The following is a 19,701-nucleotide window of genomic DNA, read 5'->3' as shown; positions in this document are numbered from 1 at the left end:
CACCTTCATTTAATGATGATGCAGCTCCATGAGGAAGGTCAGATGTTACTAGTCCAAAAATAAGGAAACAGAGGCACAGAGCAGTTAAGTCACTTATCCAAGGCCACACAGCCTTGTGGAAGAACCTGTAGCCCATCCATATGGCTGAGACTCCACGCAAGTGTTTGTAATCCAGCACCAGGCTACTTCTGACAGGGTTACAGAGGAAAGCCCTTGCCTCTTGAGAGCCCGGGTCACAGGGAGCAGAGGAGGTGGGGGTGCCCCCCTCTGCCCACCTCCTAATTTGGCCCAGGACAGGCCTGTGCTGCTGAGAGCAGCCCCCACCCAGAGGAAAGGCAGGGTCCCCCTGGCTCGTGGCCTTCCTCCCCGTGACAAATGCTCTCGTCTCCCTCCTCGACGAGCATCATCAGCTCATTTCTAGAATTTCCCCCGAGCAGCAGCGTTCCGCAGGCCCTGGCTCTTACTCAGGGCCTGGTCTGGCTCGCCATCTCTCAGCTGCCAATCCTCCGTGACAAGCTGCCCGCCCCAACCCCCAACGGCCGTGAGGGTGATTTGTCAATAATAAATTCTGCAGCAAATTGAAATATTTTGCGACAGCATAAAAACAAATGGGAGAAAACGGTTCTCATCCTGAAATGCTGATTGAATCAAATATTGCAATATCGATTGTGGGATACATTTTCATATTTAATTCAATGAAAACCGTGGGGTTCGCATGCTTTCCATTACCCTACAGAATTTTTCAGTTTGCTGGAGAATTTATGATTGGTGTGCCACCCAAATCGGATTACTATTGAATCAAAACCCTGCCATGTTATTCAATCAAAGACCGTGGTTCTAACCCCAAGAGTCAATCATTACCACTTTCCCCAAAGTGTGTTTTCTTTCCTTTTCTCTCCCCTGTTGTACCCGGGCCTGCTCGGCCCTCCGGCCTGTCTGTGCGTCGCCCCCGCCCCAACCTCCCCGCAATTAAAACCTCCCACCGACACAACCTAGCGACACAACACCTGCCGTTTCCATGTCGATCTAGGTTGTTCTGGGAATGTACGTGCTCGTCTCCCTCTTTATCTCCTGCCCTCCAGGCGCTGGTGTGGCCATGGGCCTGTCACCGGCGGGAGGCGGCCTGCCAAAGGGTCTTGCAGCCATCGCTGGGCAGAAATGTTGTCAGCGCTCCCCGCGCACCCCTCAAAATCCATCCATTTCCTGCACATCCTTTTCTAGTTGCTTTTGTTCTTAACAGGCGGCACCTATTTTATTGGAGTCCTCGGAGGGCTGGGAGGACCTGGGAACTGAGGTGGCTCTGGTGACCTCCTCTAACCGATACTCAGGCACCTCTAGGGTGACTTCCGCCCCCCACTCCCGCCCCCACCCAGAACGCCTTGCGAGGTTGAGCCCAAGTTCCCCTCTGAGGGACTTTGCTTGACCCCGCACCCTTGGGTAGTTGCCACTGTGGTGCAGTGGGTTAATGATCTGGCTTGCCTCTGTGGCGTTGCTGGTTCGATCCCTGGCCCAGCGTAGTGGGTTAAGGATCCAGCGTTACTGCTGCTGTGGCATAGGTCACACGTGCAGCTCAGATTTGATCTCTGGCCCAGGAACATCCACATGCTGCAGGTGTGGCCCAAAAAACAAAAACAAAAACAAACAACCCCCCTCCACTGCAACCCCCCCACCCCCACCCCGCACGCTCCACCTCCCTCCTACGCTTGTATCACTTTCTTGATTCCTGCTAAGGGTTGAATTGTGTGCCCCCCCCACCTCCCCCAATCCATATGTTGAAGTCCTAACCCCCAGGACTTCAGAATGTGACCTTATTTGGGGGAAGTGTCTTTGCAGAAGACAAGTGAAAGTGATGTCATTAGGAAGAACCCTAATCCAATATGACTGGTGTCCTTAATGAAAAGGGGAAATGTGGGCACAGACACCCATACAGGGAGCACGTCAAGGGAAGATGAAGGCACGGATGGAGGTGGTGCATCTACAAGCCCAGGGACGCCAAAGACTGGCCAGCGAACCACCAGAAGCCGAGGGGAGGCCTGGATCAGAGTCTCCCTCACCCCCCCTCGAAGGAACCAACCCTGCCGACACCTGGACCTTGGTCTTCTAGCCTCCAGAACGGTGGGACAGAACATTTCTGTGTTTAAGCCACTCAGCATGGGGTCCTTTGTTACCGCAGCCCTGGCAAACGAATCCATTCCCACACCCTTTTCTCCTGGCAGAATTTCTTAATAAAATCACTTCTACAAATCCTTGTCTCCAGGTCTGCCATGGGAACCCAGGAAAGCAGGGCTCTGCCGGTGCCTCGAATTCCAGATGCGTGTTTACACGCCTGCTTAGGATGGGATTTCCCAAAGGCAACAGGAAACCTCCACGGCAAGAAAAGCCCCACGCAGGCCAGCATCGCTGATGGAGGACGGCGTTCAGCCAGGCCGGCCCAGCAGCCCTGAGCTCGCCGGCCTCCTCTCCCACGTCTTTCCTCCGTGCCCCTCACAGCAATGGCCCTGGCTGCTTCACCAAAGTTGAATTGAGTGTCCCTGAAAAATATAGCGAAGCATCCTTTTCCTGCCGCGAGACACTAAACCAATAAATTATAAATCAGCCAGCAGCCCCGTGACATGCGGATGTAATGAGAAATGCAAAATAAGAAAAGACACGGAGAGGAGGCCATGCAACTCTCTCTACCTGGGCTCAGCTCCGGAGCACTGGGTCTGCTCCCTCTGGGGCTTCAAGAAAACCATTGTTTTCTTTCCTGCCTGTGTCTCTGTTGTTACATAGGCACACACCACACACACGCACCACACACACACACACACACGCATAGTCACTACTGATGATCGACTAGAGGCTGCTCTCAGGAACCTGGGAACAAAACCCAGGGTAAGAGAATTACCTGGTTCCTGGGGCTTATGAAACTCCTGGGCTGAAGGGCCAGATGGCTTCCCTCGGCCCGTTTTCTTTGGTGAGGGGTCATCCCAGCTCTGCGTCCTTCTGCCTCAGGGCTGGTGGTCAGGTGACGCTCACCTTGACCAGCACTTCCCGCCGAGACGTCACCAGTGGTCCTTTGAGGCACCTTCTGGAATGCCTGGTGGAAAGGGGGTTGTCTGGCTCATCTACCTCTCTTAGGGGGCAGAACCCAGCAGCTCTCCGCTCTCCTGTTTGTTTATTTATTCATGGTCTTGCATCCATTTATGCAGCTATTCAGTGGCTGATCAAGGGGGTCTGGGAATGAATAATTTCCAAGCCTCTGGGGAGCAAAACGATGCTACTCGAAATGCAGGAACAGTCTGTCCTGCCTGGTGGCCAGTTTCCCGATCGCCTTCCTTCTCTCGCTGCCACAGCTGGGTGGTGGTGGAGCCCCCAACAAAAGAGATCTCTGCCCAGCATCACCCATCCTTCCCCCTCCTGGCCTCCTCCTCCCCTCGCAGGCTGCATGCTGGTAATCTCCCCATAGACCCAGTCCCCCGCAGTACTAAGATCCCCAAAGCCTGGAACACGAAGCTTTGCCCAAAACTCCTCTGATGGCAAAACCTGGCCTGAACGGCTGCGAAGCAACTTATTTAATTCCAGCGAATGTGAATATTCATATGTTTTGCTGCAGACATGTTGAGGTGTTTGATTGTGAAGCATGGGGTTTGGTGTCATACGCGGCAAATGCACCTTCAGACCTTCCTGACAATGAAAAAGTCCGAGTTCTGAGACTTCCCTGTCCTTGGCATTGGAAAAGGGATCATGGACCCACAAGAGCTCGTATCTACTTACTGAGTGAAGGACACCGGCCAGGGGCTGCACCGACCTCTTTGTCACATACGTCACATTTGATATTAACAACCCTGTGTGTATTTGTATGTAAGTGTGTGTGTCCGCGTGGGTATAATGTTATTCTTCTTACTTTACAGATGGAGAAACGGAGGCCCAAAGGCTTAAACAGCTTGCCCTACTTCCCCAGCTAGTGAGCGCTGGAACTAGGAATTGAGCCCACTCTATTTGACCCCAAAGTCTGGCCTTTAACCACTCTGTCAGTTACTGTGCCCCTCGGTGGCCCACTGACTCCCAGTCCATCCTAAGTGTCCCAGTAGCTAAGGACTTCAAACCTCCTGATGCTCATCCCAGGGCCCGGGACTCCCTGGGACCCAGGTGGAGAGCCTGTGGGTAGGGGGGCTCTCAGCTGCAGGAGCTGGGGGCTGGCTGGTAGGAGCATGGGCGGAGGGGTGGGGAAAACCTTCAAGAGAAAGAGTGAGAGGCCCTCCCTCTATCTCAAGGCAGGGCCCCGGGGAAGAGCCCGGTCCCCTTAGAACCCTGTCCTCTCTTGCTCTCCATGTGAGAGGAAGCGGGAGCACATTTATGCTTCTGTTCCTTTTCCAGACAACTCCCCCCAACAGGGCTGCTTGCACTTACCTTCCTCTGGCTTACGAAAGAATTCCGCTCCTAGAAGACCTCTTTTGGGGTTACTTCTCATTGGCCTAAATCACAGTCACCCAAAGGAGAAAAAAATTAGGTGCATTCAAGAGCCCCTAAACTAAACCACTCTAGACTAAAATAAGACAAAAACCCCATTAAAATAGATACAATAATCTCCATAGTTATCATTAGTTATTATAACACAACCTAATGAGGACTTTTCTCACCATTCATTACTTTCCAAAATGGCTCATCTGTTAATTTGCCTCCTAACGAATATACAACGTACACTTAACTCTGTGTTCTAAGCACAAAACATACATATAGCACCCGATGCTCTGCCCATTCTAAATGTAATGAAGAAAATAGCCAAAATGGAAGAAACCAATGAAAAGTGGACTTGGTACGATACTCACAGAGCAAGTTACCATCATGGGGTCAGGAGGGTTGACCCTTGACAAGCAGCAGGCTGTCATGTGATTTTCAACACTTCTCACGAGACTAGGAAGCATGTACTTCCCACCTCCTGATGCTGGACTCAGCCATGCTTTTTTAAGGGAATGCTGGCAGGAGAGGCAGGGTACTAGTCTTGTGCCTCTATTGGCGCTGTCTGAAATTTCCCTGCAACAGAGCTAGGTTAGGACTACATGTGTCCTTTGAGTTGCTTAACCAGCTGAAGTCTTAGTTGACCCTGGAGAGTCTGAGCAAATCCCTTCTCAAGTCGCTGGGTTGGTTTGTGCCCTGAGTGTGTCCAGCTTGGTTTACTTTCCCGTTCCACCTCTCGATTCCCTCTGAGTCATCAAAATGTCTGCATCTCCATATTTGAACAGCATGTTTCCCTTTTCAAATCCTTTTGATATAAATTGTTTATATTATTAGCAAGACCGAGGCTCAGAATCCCTGCCACACCCATTGCCTTCTCCAGAGCGTTTCCAAGGTCACGAGGCGCTGCTACCCTTATGCACGTTGACGGGACCAAGGGCGGATGGGCACTTGCCCAAGGACACACAAGTCACGGATGGAGATGCTGGGGAGGGGCTCTAAGGCAGCGCCCGAGGCAAAGCCCAGGTTCTACTCCCGACATTGTTTTGGTCCTTTTTAGGGCAGAGGGGGACATGCAATCCCAGAGTTGCCCACGAGCTCTAAGAAATTATCAGGTTGGGCTTTCCAGGAAGCAGCTGCTGAGATGGAGTTAGTGAATGCGAGAGCCGATTTAATCCTTCAGCGACTTCTGGGAAGGGCTGTATGTAATTGGGCACAAACAGTAACATGGGGGGAGCACCCCTGAAAGGAGAGGGGCCGAAGCAAGATTAGGCAGGGGAGCTGGCAGTCAGCCATGCAGATCTGAAGTTTCTGTCTGCCGAGTGGGAACTTCCATCAAAGGGGCCCCCTTTCTTTCTTTCTTTTTTATTAAAAAAATTTGTTTTGGAGTTCCCGTCATGGCTCAGCAGAAACAAATCTTACTAGTTCTAACCCTGGCCTTGATCAGTAGGTTAAGGATCCAGAGTGGCTGTGAGCTGTGGTTTGGGTCACAGATGCGGCTCAGATCTGGCGTTGCTGTGGCTGTGGTGTAGACCGGCAGCTATAGCTCTGATTCGACCCCTGGCCTGGGAACCTTCATGGGCCATGGGTGTGGCCGTAAAAAAAAAAAATTTTTTTTTGGCTTCCCTGTGGCACATGGAGTTCCCGGGCCAAGGATCAGATCCAAGTCACAGTCCCGACCGAAGCCACAGCTGTGACCATCGTGCAGCTGCGGCAACACTGGATCCTTAACCCAGTATGCTGGGCCGGGGATCGAACCTGTGTCTCAGAGCTTCCAAGATGCTGCTTATCCCATTGAGCCTCAGCGGGAACTCCAAAGGGGGCCCCTTTTGAGCAGCTCCAGTTTGGGTGGAAATAGCCAGCCCCCAGGGCCACCGCCCTGCTTAGCCGTTGGTGGGGACCACTCAGAAAAGGGCATAAGCCGAGGCCAGCCCTGCCAGAAGTCCTCAGCTGAGGCTGTCACCTGTCCGCACGCGGGGCAGCTGGGCAGGGGCCTTTCCTGAAGGCGCTCAGTGATGCCTCGGTGTCCGTCACAAGACCCCAAAGGAGCAGACCCAGGAAATGCGTGCATAACGAAGGCAAGGTCTCTGCCTTCCAGGCTCTCGCCATACAGCAGAACTGGTAAGAATTCGCACTCTCCTCAGAAGGAAAATCCAGGCGAGAAAAGCCCAGATGGAGCTTAGAAGAGGCTGAGCTGAAGTGGAGGAAGCTGCCCAGCTGTTCCTCTGGGGGTTCCCCACCAGACCCATGAAAAGAATCCCTCCACCGGCTAAGAAGACAGCATTTTCTCTTTTCCTTTCTCCTCATTTGGTGGAGAAGATGCAAATAGATATAGATTCCATCAAAATGCTCTCACCAATGATAGATATCCCCTATTTTGTTTCGCTCCCGTTTGGGTTGTTAGCGTGGCAGCAATTAAACTTGACAAAATAGTGATTAAAAAACAATGAGAAGCAAATGTACCAGCATTGCGGCGCGCATCTAGACCATTCTGAAAATGATCTCTTAAGTGCTGGAAATCTGCTTTATTTTCCTACCGCAGGAATGAGTTTTCAAAAAACAGCACTTAGGAAGGGCAATTTGCCACAAACGTTCCCCGGCCCCAACAAACAGTATTTCTTTTTAATGGACTCTCCCCCTCCAAATTTTAGCTGCAGTTCCCAAATCAGATTCATTATACAAAAGAGTGAAGAAGGCCACAAAAATGCCCAGAAACCGAGCCTTTTCCTGCCACTTTTAATAATGGAAAAAAAAAAAACAAAACATACAAATGAAACTTCTCCACAGTAACTTTGCTTCCGGGGTTTCCAGGGCACCAGCTGCTGGGCTGCCCCGGCCAGGGAGGTCACGGCCACTGCGGAGTCGGGAAGGCTGGCTGCGATCGACCCCAGAGTCAGCTGTTGCTGCCTTGTGAACAGGGTTTTTATAACATCTGGCTGCTTTTAGAGGACTGAAGTGTGTGACTCAGAGAACCTTTTAGAGAGAGGTTTAACAGCACAGGGCATTTTCAGCTGTGGGGATTTTGTTTGTTTTGTGCAATCTTGATGCAGATCTGGCTTCAGCGAAGCCTCGGTCATGTCTCGCTCTCTTTCTGATGTGCAAGCAGCTTTCTGGGTCTAATTATAGATGGAGTCTGTGCATCCTTGATCAATAGTTCTGAGTGTCCTCCTGCTTTAAGAGCTGTTTAGTTCTGGCTGATGGGCTGGCATTTCAACCTCTAGCTCTGCGCAGGAGTTTTCAGACTCTTCAAGCCCATCAGCAAAACCCGGGCTTCTCCCAGAGCGCCCTTTGAACTTCGCAGAGCTCAGATCAACCCCTACCTCAGGAGGTCCCATCTGCGGGGAGGCCTAAGGAGGCTGCCGGCAGGCCTGACAATGGCGAACAGATCCACCACGACAGGGGACGAGGGTTCAAAGCGTGGCGACAACCAGAGCCTGGAACAGCATCAAAGAAGTCACACACACACACACACACACCCCCGGGCGTGGGGGCTCCTCCTCCGAGGGGCACGGGATATGCGCTGGCAGCGGGGGAGTCGACCCTTGGGAGCAAGGCAGTTATCCACGTGCTCATTCTCAATTATCTCTGGTAGCCATCGACGTGCTGGCTTTGGGGACCCAGAGAGGCCCTCTGTTTGCTGGCTTTCTGTTTAATAATGAGAGACACACAGCACCGGGTTGGCGGCGAAACGAAGAGGCAGAGCTCAGTTGGACCTGCAGGGCATGGGAAGCCGTGGAGCAGGGAGGTGCTTAATAAGAGGGTTTTCCTGGATGGGCATGAGTGGCCACAGGCTCTGAGCGCGGCCCGGATGGGCTCTCGGGATCCGCTCTCTGCCCTTTGCCAGGCTGGGAACGCTAACCTGGGCGTGCTGCTGAGTACCCAGGGGAGGGAGGTGAAGGACTAGGGGCGGGAGCGGGGTGACAAAGGCTCCGAGCAAGGTGTGGTCTCCGATTCTGGGTGTCCCCACATTCAAGGGACTGGGGGGGACCCCGCAGCTCCCCTGTACCCGGGCACTTTTCCGGGTCCGTGGTTCTTTCCAGGGCAGGCCTGGGCGCGGGGAGGGGAGGCGGAGGGGAGGGACGCGGAGGGACCACTTGAAAAGCAGCCAGCGTGGGTAACGCTCCCACGGCCGCCAATCGCGGGCCTGCCCGTTCCTATGGAAACAGGCGCCAAGAGAGGAGCCTGCTGCTGGGAGCCGAGTCCCGGGCGGCTGTCAGGCGCAGCTGCCGGGCTGCCCGCTGGGACCTGGAAGTGCCCTTTCCCAAAACCATCCCTGCTGGCTCTGAGTCAGAGGGGTCTCCTGGCATCCGCTGAGCTCAGAGCCGGCATGGAGAGGAGAGGGAGGAGAAGGAGGGGAGCGAATAAAAATATTTACACTTAACAAACACTTTGATGTTTGAAGACTGTGTGTACAAATGAGGGCTGGGAACATCTTTGGTGAGGGGTTGGCGTTTCCAAGCAAATCTCTCTCCATACACACACACACACACACACACACACACACACGTGCGCACACACACACCATCTCACGCTCTTTTTGATGGGTTTGTGTTATTTCAGCAGCAGAATGCAGAGCTGCCTTGGGAAGGGTGGGGGAGGTGCAGGGCGAGCACCCAGCAAGCGAGCACACCTGTGCACCTCCACGGGCCTCCTCTGCCGCCCCAAGGGTAGATGGCTCCTGGCTGGGGAGGCCTGTGTGCCAAGGCCGGTGACTGTGAGAGGATCAAGCCCTCAGGCCTGGCGCGCTTGGGTGAGCACCGAGTCCTCGTCAGGGCAAGAGCTAAGGACTTGGGTTGGGGGTGGCTTTTATTCTCCCAGATCCAGAGAAGCAGCCATGGGCTTTCCAGTGGACATCTGTGACACGCTCCTGAAGAGGCGTACCACGTGAGGAAGCACCCAGCCAGCCAGGTGCGCTTTCTCTCTCTGATCTGCCGTTGCCTGGCTGTGTGGCCTTGGGATTGTCATTTAACCTTGCTGATCCTCAATTTCGTAAGTTGCAGGTCATAAGAATAACTCCTTCTTGGTGCTATTGTACGGGTTAAATACTTTAGAACAGATAGAATTCACAGTACTTGCTCAATACATGTCATTGGGTATTAATTAGGTTCATGCAACAGATGGTGATGGGGCATGTGCCATGGACAGGGAACTGGGTTAAGTCTGCTGGGATATGACAGTTACTTAGACACGTAATTCTCCCCAGGGGCTTTACTGTCTAGTGAAGAAGATGAGACAGGAGCCTTAATAATTATGAATACAGGGAGTTCCTGTTGTGGCTCAGTGGGTTAAGGAACTGACATGGTCTCTGTGAGGATGCAGGTTTGATCCCTGGCCTCACTCAGTGGGTTAGGATCTATCGTTGCCGTAAGCCGCAGCATAGATCACAGATGCGGCTCGGATCTGGTGCTGCTGTGGCTGTGGCTGCGGCAGGCAGCTGCAGCTCCGACTCCACCTCTGGCCCGAGAACTTCCATATGCCGCAGGTGCAGCCATAAAAATAAAAACAATGAATAAAGGCACAAAATATAAAGTGGAAGGTCAACAAGGTCCGCTCTTCCCTCCCCCAAAGAGTTCTTTTGAAGTGAAAATAAGATAATGTAAATGTGTGTTAGCCTAGGGACATTTAGCTGCTGTAACAAATAACCCTCAAATATAGGTGACCAAATACCTGCAGTGTTTGCCAGGCAGTTTTCCATGCGGTGATTCAGGAGTCCAGGTTCCTTCCATCTTTTGGTTCTTCTATCTTCAGAGTCCTCCACTGGATCCATTCCATCCAAGGGAAGGGCAAGGGAGAGACAGGAGTGGAAAGTTTTAGAGACGAGATATCAGTCTGTCCATATTTTACTGCCCAGCACCCAGTCCTTGGTCCTGTCTAGTTGCAAAGGTTTCTGGGAAATGTGGTCTTCCCATGTACCCAACTGGTAAATAGATAGAATTTGTTGAACACATAGCATTGTCTTTGCCACAGTTGGAAAGGGCTTTGTCAATTCAAGACCACGCCGTTTTTGGGGGTAGGAGCGGTGTTCTGGTTACTTATTGCCGTGTTGTCCATTACCCTTAAACCAGTGGCTTTCAGTACCAATGTTTATTTAGCTCGTAAATCTGCAATTTGAGCAGGGCTCAGTGGGGACAGCTCTTTCCTGCTCCACCTGGTGTCGGCTGGCTTGGCTCAAAGGCAGGAGACTGGGTTATCTGAAGGCTGCTGCTGGCTGTCGACTCAGCTGAGGTTGGGATGTCTGGGGCTCCTTGGGCATCTCTATTTCTAGGTGGTCTTTTTGTGTGGTCTCTCCAGTATGGAAGCTTTGCAGGGTAGTAGGGCTCCCTGCATGTCCTAAGAGAAAACAGCAGAAGTTGCATGGCCTCTCCCAACCTAGCCATGGAAGTCAATCCCACCACTGACACCAAGAGATGAATTCATGTAAGTGCTTCACAGCTCTTGAAGGCAGTTTCACCTTATTTTATTGTGCTGGCATTGAGGCTTTGCTGGCCAGGGCCAGTCATTTCTTGGTAACTCCCTTTCTGTGCTAGAGCCTAATGAGTCCCTAGGATTTCTGCAGACTAGAAATTAGGGGAAGGATCATGGTGATGGCCACTGAGTTGCTCATTGTCAAAGCTATCTGTCCACCCTGTCCACTCTACAGTGCCCACCGTGGGTCTCAAGACTTTCACTGAGGCTCCCAGGGCCATGGAGTTTAGGGTCCAGGCTCCAGTCTCTAAGCAGCACCCCCAGCAGATGCTCTGCCATGCCCAGGGCCTATGTAGGGGCTTGGCATTGGTCTTCCATGGCACCTGCTACCAGCACCATCTTGCCAGTTCTGGGACTCCCCTCCCATTTCTCCCTCCTGCCTAGTCTCTTCTTTTTAACCAATCCCTGGCATGCTCTCCACTAGTGACCCTTGCGATCCAGGCTGCTGAAAATGAAGCTTCCTAGGGCCAGTTAGCAAGGCAAGCCATAAAGCAACATATGGCCTCGTGATTTCCTCTCTCTTAGGGGGGATGGTGTGCACAGAAGGTACTCTCTGAGGGTGGGTCCATCTAGAATTAATAATATTTATTATTATTATTACTATTCTGGCCATGCCCACAGCCTGCAGAAATTCCTGGGCCAGGGATTGAACCCATGCCACAGCTTCAGCAATGCTGGATCCTTAACCCCCTGAGCCATCAGGGAACTCTGATTATTATTATTTTTTGAATAATATTTATCGTTTAGTTAGCCTTGCCCTCCAGGACTTAAAGCTCTTCTCTGTTCATTTCTTTATCAGGCTTTATCCTGCCAAGCTTCCAAACATCTTTAAGAAGGAATCTGTCCTGAGTCTTCCAAGCCCAGGCACCATGCTCGAGGGGCTCGGAAGAGAAAAAACATTACTTCTTTTTTTGTCTTTTGTCTTTTTTTTTTTTTTTTTTTTTTTTTTTTGTTGCTATTTCTTGGGCCGCTCCCGCGGCATATGGAGGTTCCCAGGCTAGGGGTTGAATCGGAGCTGTAGCCACCGGCCTACGCCAGAGGCACAGCAACGCGGGATCCGAGCCGCGTCTGCAACCTACACCACAGCTCACGGCAACGCCGGATCGTTAACCCACTGAGCAAGGGCAGGGACCGAACCCGCAACCTCATGGTTCCTAGTCGGATTCGTTAACCACTGCGCCACAACGGGAACTCCAACATTACTTCTAAGTTGGGGAAGAAGGGATGCTTTCATGGTTATGGTGACATCTTGTCTTAGACTGGCTTTCCCTTGATGAGATCCTAAGACTAGGATTTGTATGTTAGCCCTTGTTTGGGAGGAGATCTCAGGCAACGCCAGCAGGGAAGTGGGGAAGTCAGACAGGGAAGAGGAGAAGGCCAATACGGGGTGTATTAAAGAGCAACAGAGACTCAGTCCAGCAAGCTCTGCTGGAAGCTGGTGTGGAATGCTCTTGGAGTCACCACACTGAGAGCAAGGAAGCCAGACTATCCACGGACTCCATGCGCCCGTGGTGGAGAGCTGCTTTGGGGAGTGTTAATTTTCTGGCACCCCCTACCTGCCCTGTACAGTTTACTGAGCCCCCTTCCACACTAGAGAACGCCCTCCAGCTGCCAGGGGCTAGTAGTTGCTGTAAGAAGCCATGGGAGCCTACGAGAACATAGGGACAGGACACTATCAATGTCAGTCATTCATAAGAATTGCTTTTCTTTTTTTTTAATTTTTTATTAGGATTGATTTACAATGTTCTGTCAATCTCTGCTGTACAGCAAAGTGACCCAGGCACACACATATATATACATTCTTTTTCTCACCTTATCCTCCATCATGTTCCATCACAAGTGACTAGACATAGTTTCCAGTGCTACACAGCAGGGTCTCATTGCTTCTCCACTCCAAAGGCAATAGTTTGCATCTACTAACCCCAGATTCCCAGTCCCTCCCAGTCCCTCCCTCTCCCCCCAAAACACGAGTCTGTCCTCCATGGCCATGATCTTTTTTGTTTGGAAGATAGAGCATTTGCGCCATATTTTAGACTCCACATATAAGTGATATCGTATGGTGTCCGTCTTTCTTGTTCTGACTTACTTCACATGTCATATGGTATTTGCCTTCTCTTTTTGGCTTATTTCACTCAGTATGAGAGTCTCTAGTTCCATCCACATTGCTGCAAATGGCATTATTTTGTCCTTTTTTGATGACTGAGGAGTGTTCCATTGTGGCTATGTACCACATCTTCCTAACCCGTGCATCCCTCGATGGAAAAGATGGCTTTTCCTTTTTAGCTTTTTCTGTTATGGATGAAATACAGCAGACGTGTGAAGTTAACAGAATTGTATGATAACCCCCATGTAGCCATGCCTGGCTGCTACAATGGTCAACATTCTTCCCTTTTTGTTTCATCTCTACTTCCCAGCTGATTGCTGCAGGCTGGAGGAAATGTGGTAGGAAAAGGAAGTCAGGACTCCGGGCACAGGCGATGGCTCACCAAGGGCACAGGCAGTGAAAGCGGGAAGTGTGTCGCGGGCAAGACGGAGAACCGGAGCTGGAGTGGGAAGGTGGGCCTCGGCCAGCAGGCAAAGGAGGGCATGGAGAGACGTCTCTGGCAACTGTTGTGTCAGCGAGTAACCTGATTACCAAACTTGTGCTCCCCGGTTATAGATGCTGAGAGAGGCATTTGAGGACGAGTCGGTACTTGGAAGGTGGTTTCAGAAAATGCCAGCAGGGGGGTAGAGAAGGGAGACAAGGGAGGAAAGGCTGAAATAAAGGGTGTCACCAAGCAAGTCCGAGGCATTCCCGTTGTGGCTCCGTGGATTAAGAGCCCAACTAGTATCCGTGAGGATGTGGGTTGGATCCCTGGCCTCTCTCGGTAGATCCGCCGTTGCCAAAAGGCTGCTTCGTAGGTTGCAGTTGCCGCTCGGATCCCGATCTGGTGTTGCTGTGGCCCTAGCCTGGTAACTTCCATATACTGCAGGGGCGGCCCTAGAAAGAAAGCAAAAAAGAAAAAAAAGAAACCATCTAATCAAGCAAGTCCGAACTGTGGGCACCTGTGGCTTAGCCCCCCAGGATCGTCCGGGAGTATGGGACGCACAGCTCATACTTGCATCAGCTGAGGGATGGGGAGCTGGGGCACTTAGCCACCTGCCCCCCTCCATCATTGCTTGAGGGCTAATTCCTTGGCCCTTCCAACCTGTGCTTCTGGAAAAAACCCTCAGGATCGGAGAGCCAGATCCTGGCATTTGGAAGTCCGCTGGAACACACCAAGCTGCAAGTCTGGAGGCGTATGAAGGGGCACCAAGAGCCTCTCCTCTGCGGAAGTTAAATGGAAGCAGGAAGTCGGAGGGATTGGGACAGGGACACTCAGGGGACAGGACACACAAGCCGTGGCTGTGGTCAGGGCGGGAAGGGACGGAGGTCTGAGCTGGGAGAGTGGAGAGGAAGAAGAGGCGACAGATGGGGGAGAGAGAGATGGGGGAAGTGTCATCAATGGAATTTGGCAACTGATCTCGCATCTATGCACGTGGGAGGCAAATTGCCAGAGACGGATTCTAAACGATGCTCAACCATAGTAGCTCCATTAAAAAACTTCTGGTAAAGCAGTCACATTCATCAACAGTCCTGCTGGGGTTCTCGAGCCTCCTGCAGCTCAGCCGGGCCCTCAAAGGCTCAGGGGTAGAAGACGTGACCATGTGACTGAGGGGCTGGCTTCTTAGGTGTGGCCACAGGCCTGGCGAATGCCAGATTACTCCAGGCCATGCTGTGGCTAGGCAGAGCAGTACTGGCTGACGAGTCTGCCCATCCAAGAGCTGGTTCTGGCTCCACCACTGTGTGACCTGGAGCAAGTCACTGGGTTTCTGCTTCTTCGGCTCTAAAATGGGAACACTTGAATGCACCGTCTCTGGCACAAAATATTTATTGTATGGCTCCAAGACGTGTATGTGTGGCTTTGGCATTTTCGATTGTCCTGGCACCTGGTTTTCTCTTCAACACCTTCAGAGAGAGGAGGTTTTTTGTTTGGTTGGTTGGTTTCTGGCTGCGTCTACAGCAGGCAGACGTTCCCAGGGCAGGGATCAAACCAGTAACAACCCTGAACCCTTAATCATTAGGCCACCAGGGAACTCCCAGACTGAGGAGTGGTGAGGCCACTATGCCCACCTGCTCTACTCTGTCCACCTCGTGGTTTTGCCTGGTGATTTTGCTTTTCTGTTACGATTAACAACAGCCAAGTTTCTCTGTGTCAGCGGCCTGCTCATAGTCCTTGAACCTTTCAGTGGATCTGCACGTTCGCGTCTGGGAGCTTCCCCCTCCTGCACCCTGGCCCCAGGAGGGGGCTCTGCCTGTGTGGAGTAGGCGAGAAAGACCCTGTGTCACGGGCTGAATGATGGCTCCCAAAGTTTTCCACCTCCTCGTCCCTGGAGCCTGGGATTATGGTACCTTATGGTAAAAGGAACTTTGCTGATGGGATTAAGGATCTTGAGATGGTGGGACTGTCTTGGATTACCCAGTGGGTCCTTATAAGAGTCAGAGCAGGTGATGTGATGACAGAAGCAGAGGAGGGAGAGGTAACAACAGTAGCATACGCCAGAGTAACTCAGGGTCACGAGCCAAGGAACGTGGCCAGCCTCTAGAAGTTAGAAAAGGCCAGGAAACAGTCTCCTTCAGAGTTCCAGGAGCAACACGGATCTTCTGACCTATTTGCACTCCCGACCTTCCAGCAGATCATAAACTTGTGTTGCTTTAAGCCACAACGGTTGAGGCGACTTGTTACAGTAGCAATAGGACATTCAGGAATTCACACTGACCCAGGAGCAACCCTCAGCCACCGCCTGATGCAACTTGGAGGATAAATACCCCAACGCCCTCATCCTTCAGGCAGGATTACTTGGAGCACCCTGTTTTATATCACTTCTCAATTTCCCCGGGGAATTAAGCTCTTGTCATCCCTGTAACACCTGGCTTATGAATGCACTTTTTTTTTTTTTTTTTTTTTTTTTTTTTGCTTTTTAGGGCTGCACCTGAGGCACATGGAAGTTCCCAGGCTAGGGGTTGAATCGGAGCTGAAGCTGTGAGCCTACACCAGAGCCACAGCAATGCGGGATCCAAGCCGCATCTGCCACCTACACCACAGCTCATGGCAACGCCAGATCCTTAACCCACTGAGCGAGGCCAGGGATCGAACCGGCATATCCTCATGGATACTAGTGGGATTTGTTTCTGCTGTGCCACAATGGGAACTCCTATTAACACACTTTTATGGCCTATTTTCTGTCCTGGGATCCCTTGAGTACCAAAGATCCCCTGGATCCCTTCCCAAATAAACCCCTTCCACTTGATTCCTTGTGTCAGGAATCCGGTCCAAGACAGTTCACAGAGAGGGCCTCCTATGGACCAGGCCCCATGTTAGCTGCCTTTCATCCTACCAACCCTGGGAAGTGGAATGCATTCCCATTTGCCACATCAGGAAGCTATGCCCAGAATCTGGGCTGGGTCCCATGGCTGCGGGTTGGCTCAGTCCAGATCTGACACCGGGTGTGCCGGAGTCAGAGGCAGGTCCTCGTTAGCAGGAAAGCTGACAAGAGGCCCCACCGACTCCTGACTCTCAGGGGAGCGCTCGCCAGGGGTTCTTGTCTTCCGCCATTGACCGCCCCCCACCTTTTGGTGGTTGCCTTGGTTCCCTGTGCTGTGCGATGTGTCCTCGTGCGCTGCTCTTCTCTGCTAAGGACACGTGTCATTGGATTTAGGGACCGCCCCCATCCCGGATGATCTCATCTTGAGATCTTCACTTAATTAGGGCCGCAAAGACCTCTTTCCCAAATAAGATCACATTCACAGGTTCTGAATGGACATATCTTTTGTAGGAGGGGGCACCATTCAATTCACTAGAGTCTTTGATACTGGCCCCTTTGAACTTGGACCGAGGCTTATAGAGAGACTGCCTGCAGGTTGGCGGGGGAGAGAAGCTGTTCTCCTGAAAGATTTGATTCTGCAAGTGGGGCACCGGCCGGCTGCTCTGGCGGCAGGTCAGACTTGGGCCCGGGGTGAGGAGAAGGGGACGCCCCCCCCCCCCCCCGCTTCAGAGTCCAGTGTAGGGTGGAGACTGGGCGCGGGCAGCGCCCTGCCGCCTCCAGAGCTGAGCTACCAAGTTAGGACATTACACTGCACATTTCGCCTGGGGCGCCAAAGACAATGGCAAAGACATTCTGACGTGAGACCAAAATGCAGATTTTTTTTCAAGGGATATATCAAAGAACCAGTGAAAGGACTTCAAACCCTGAAGAGGATATAAAAGGGGGAAGAGAGGGGACACTGGGTGTTCGGAAGCAGATTTCTTTGGAGAGAAGCGCTTTCTTGCTGGGAGCCCCCCTCCCCCTCCCCGCAAAAAGGCGTGCCTGTGGGGCAGTGGGGGGGCGGGTGCTAACCAAGAGCCTCCAAAGAATGACATAAGCGCTCCACTTGGCGAGCCCTGTGACTGTGATACTTGACCCCAGCAGTGATCTGGGGGCTCTGGACTGGGCTCCAATACAGGTCAACATTCCTAGCCAGGTGGGGTGCACATCAGTGGTGTGTAAATCGTGGGCAGCGGGCCCCCGACCTGGGTAGGGATGATGGCTTGGTCTGGATGTGCCTCTAAGAGAGATTTGGTTAAGAGGGCAGCAGCAGTGACCTTGGTCCCTTCAGATAACCCCTTAGCACTCATGCCTTATAAGCCTAGAGCTTGGAGTTCCCATCGTGGCGCAGTGGTTAACGAATCCGACTAGGAACCATGAGGTTGCCGGTTCGATCCCTGGCCTCGCTCAGTGGGTGAAGGATCCGGCGTGGCCATGAGCTGTGGTTTAGGTCGAAGACGCAGCTCGGAACCCGCGTTGATGTGGCTCTGGCGTAGGCAGGCAGCTGCGGCTCTGATTCGACCCCTAGCCTGGGAACCTCCATATGCGGCGGGTGCGGCCCTAAAGAGTAAAAATAAATAAATACGCCTAGAGCTTTCTACCTGAAAACACTCTCTCCACTTAGAAGTGTGCTTGGGTTCTGGCTGGGTGAGCCCAAAGTGCCAGGAAACTAATGGCCCTTGGGGATGGGGCTCAACCCGTACCAGGTGGGAGGTGATGAGTCACCCCGCACCCCCACCTTCCTTGCCGCGGCCGGGACACTCACATGTCTGTTCTACACAGTCTCCGAGTCTCCAGCGGGATGAACTCCGTGGCCCACAGCAACGACCTGCTCAGATTGGCTGCCTTCCTTCTTCCACGATGTCTCCTGAGAGCCCCTCCCTAATAAATGTCATGCACCAGCATCCTTGTCGCCGAATCTGCGGGGGACAGCCAAACTAGTAAGGTCAGGGCTTCGATCAGAGGGTGAAGGGACCACTCGCACAGGTCTGTGCGGCACGGGGGTCACCAAGGGCAGCAGGAGTGTCCACCCAAAGAGAGGCCCCGTGCTTGGGCTCAGGGCTCAGGGGATGCTGTTGGAGCTTCTGGAGGGCCTGGAAAGTCTCCTTTGGAAGAACCAGTAGCTTCGGGACAGTCCCAGGAGTGCATCTGGCATCTGTGCCGGGAAGGAAGAACCTTCTCCACCCCTTTCTCATCTTCCTTCCCCACCCTGGAAAAGACCAGAATTTCCAAGACAGGGCTGCCTACCTCGGATTCCTCTGACCTTGCTGCTGAATTTCAGAGTGCAACTTGCCCCTTTCTGCACGGGGTGGCATTAAAATAAATAAATAAATAACTGTGACTAGTATCCAGGAGGATGCGGGTTTGATCCCTGGCCTTGCTCAGTGGGTTAAGGATCCGACGTTGCTGTGAGCCGTGGTGTAGGCTGGCAGGTGCAGCTCTGAGTCGACCCCTAGCCTGGGAACCTCCATACGCCTCGGATGCGGCCCTAAAAAGAAAAAGAAAAAGAAAAACCCTCCTTTCTTTCCTCCCCTCCAATCCTGGGAGATACAGAATATCCCCTCTTGAATCATTGTCTAAAATGCAGGCTTTTTCTCTCTTGGAGTAGCAAATGTTTCCCTCCCAGAGAGGCCTGGTGTGCCTTCTCGGCAGGGCCGGGGCCAGGAGGGGGGGGCTCCCCTCTTCCTTTGATCTTCCTGGGGCTTCCACTCCCCACGGCTCCTGATGAATTAAACAAAAGGAGAGAAACTGAGGATTTTGCAGGAAGAAAGTTGACTGGTCCAAATCGTGTGGGGTGGTGCTTGCCAGGCTGCTGTGAAGAACCCCAGGAGAGTTCAGGCCTGCCCTTTGCAGCCGCTTCCTGGGGACCAACTCAGGCCTGGGGAGGGGCGTGTGCTCAGCTCACATTTCCCCAGAAATGTGAGTCCCCAGAGCCCCTCCAGAGGATGTGGCTGCAGGAGGAGGAGCAGGAACCTCCTCAGCAACGCGGGATCCAAGCTGTGGCTCCGACCTACACCACAGCTTGCAGCAATGCTGGATCCCTCAAGCCACTGAGCGAGGCCAGGGATCAAACCTACATCTTCATGGATACTAGTCAGGTTCGTAACCCACTGAGCCGCAACGGGAACTCCCCTATGTGAGCTTCTTAATGGATGCTCTCCCCCGTTCCAGAGGCTGAGCATGGTACCCCAGGGGCCTGGAGCCCAGAGGAGCCAGACTCAGACCCGCCTCCCTGCGCTTCCCCAAGCCCAGCATAATCCTGCTTCCCTGCTGAGGACTGATTAGCCATGACAACTGCCTGGGCGTAGGCAAGACTTTTTTTTTTTTAATGAAAAAAGGGAAAATTAAAAAAAAAAAAAGGTGAAAACACTGCCTTGAGTCTGAAATTACCCGCAAAGTCACCTTTTTCAGTGC

This window comes from Sus scrofa, chromosome X, assembly GCF_054392235.1.
Source record: "Sus scrofa isolate SSC_HxYL_T2T_F1_AM1 chromosome X, Sscrofa_HxYL_maternal_Yorkshire_Landrace_v2.0, whole genome shotgun sequence".
Lineage (NCBI taxonomy): Eukaryota > Metazoa > Chordata > Mammalia > Artiodactyla > Suidae > Sus > Sus scrofa.
This window is presented reverse-complemented; position numbering follows the sequence as displayed.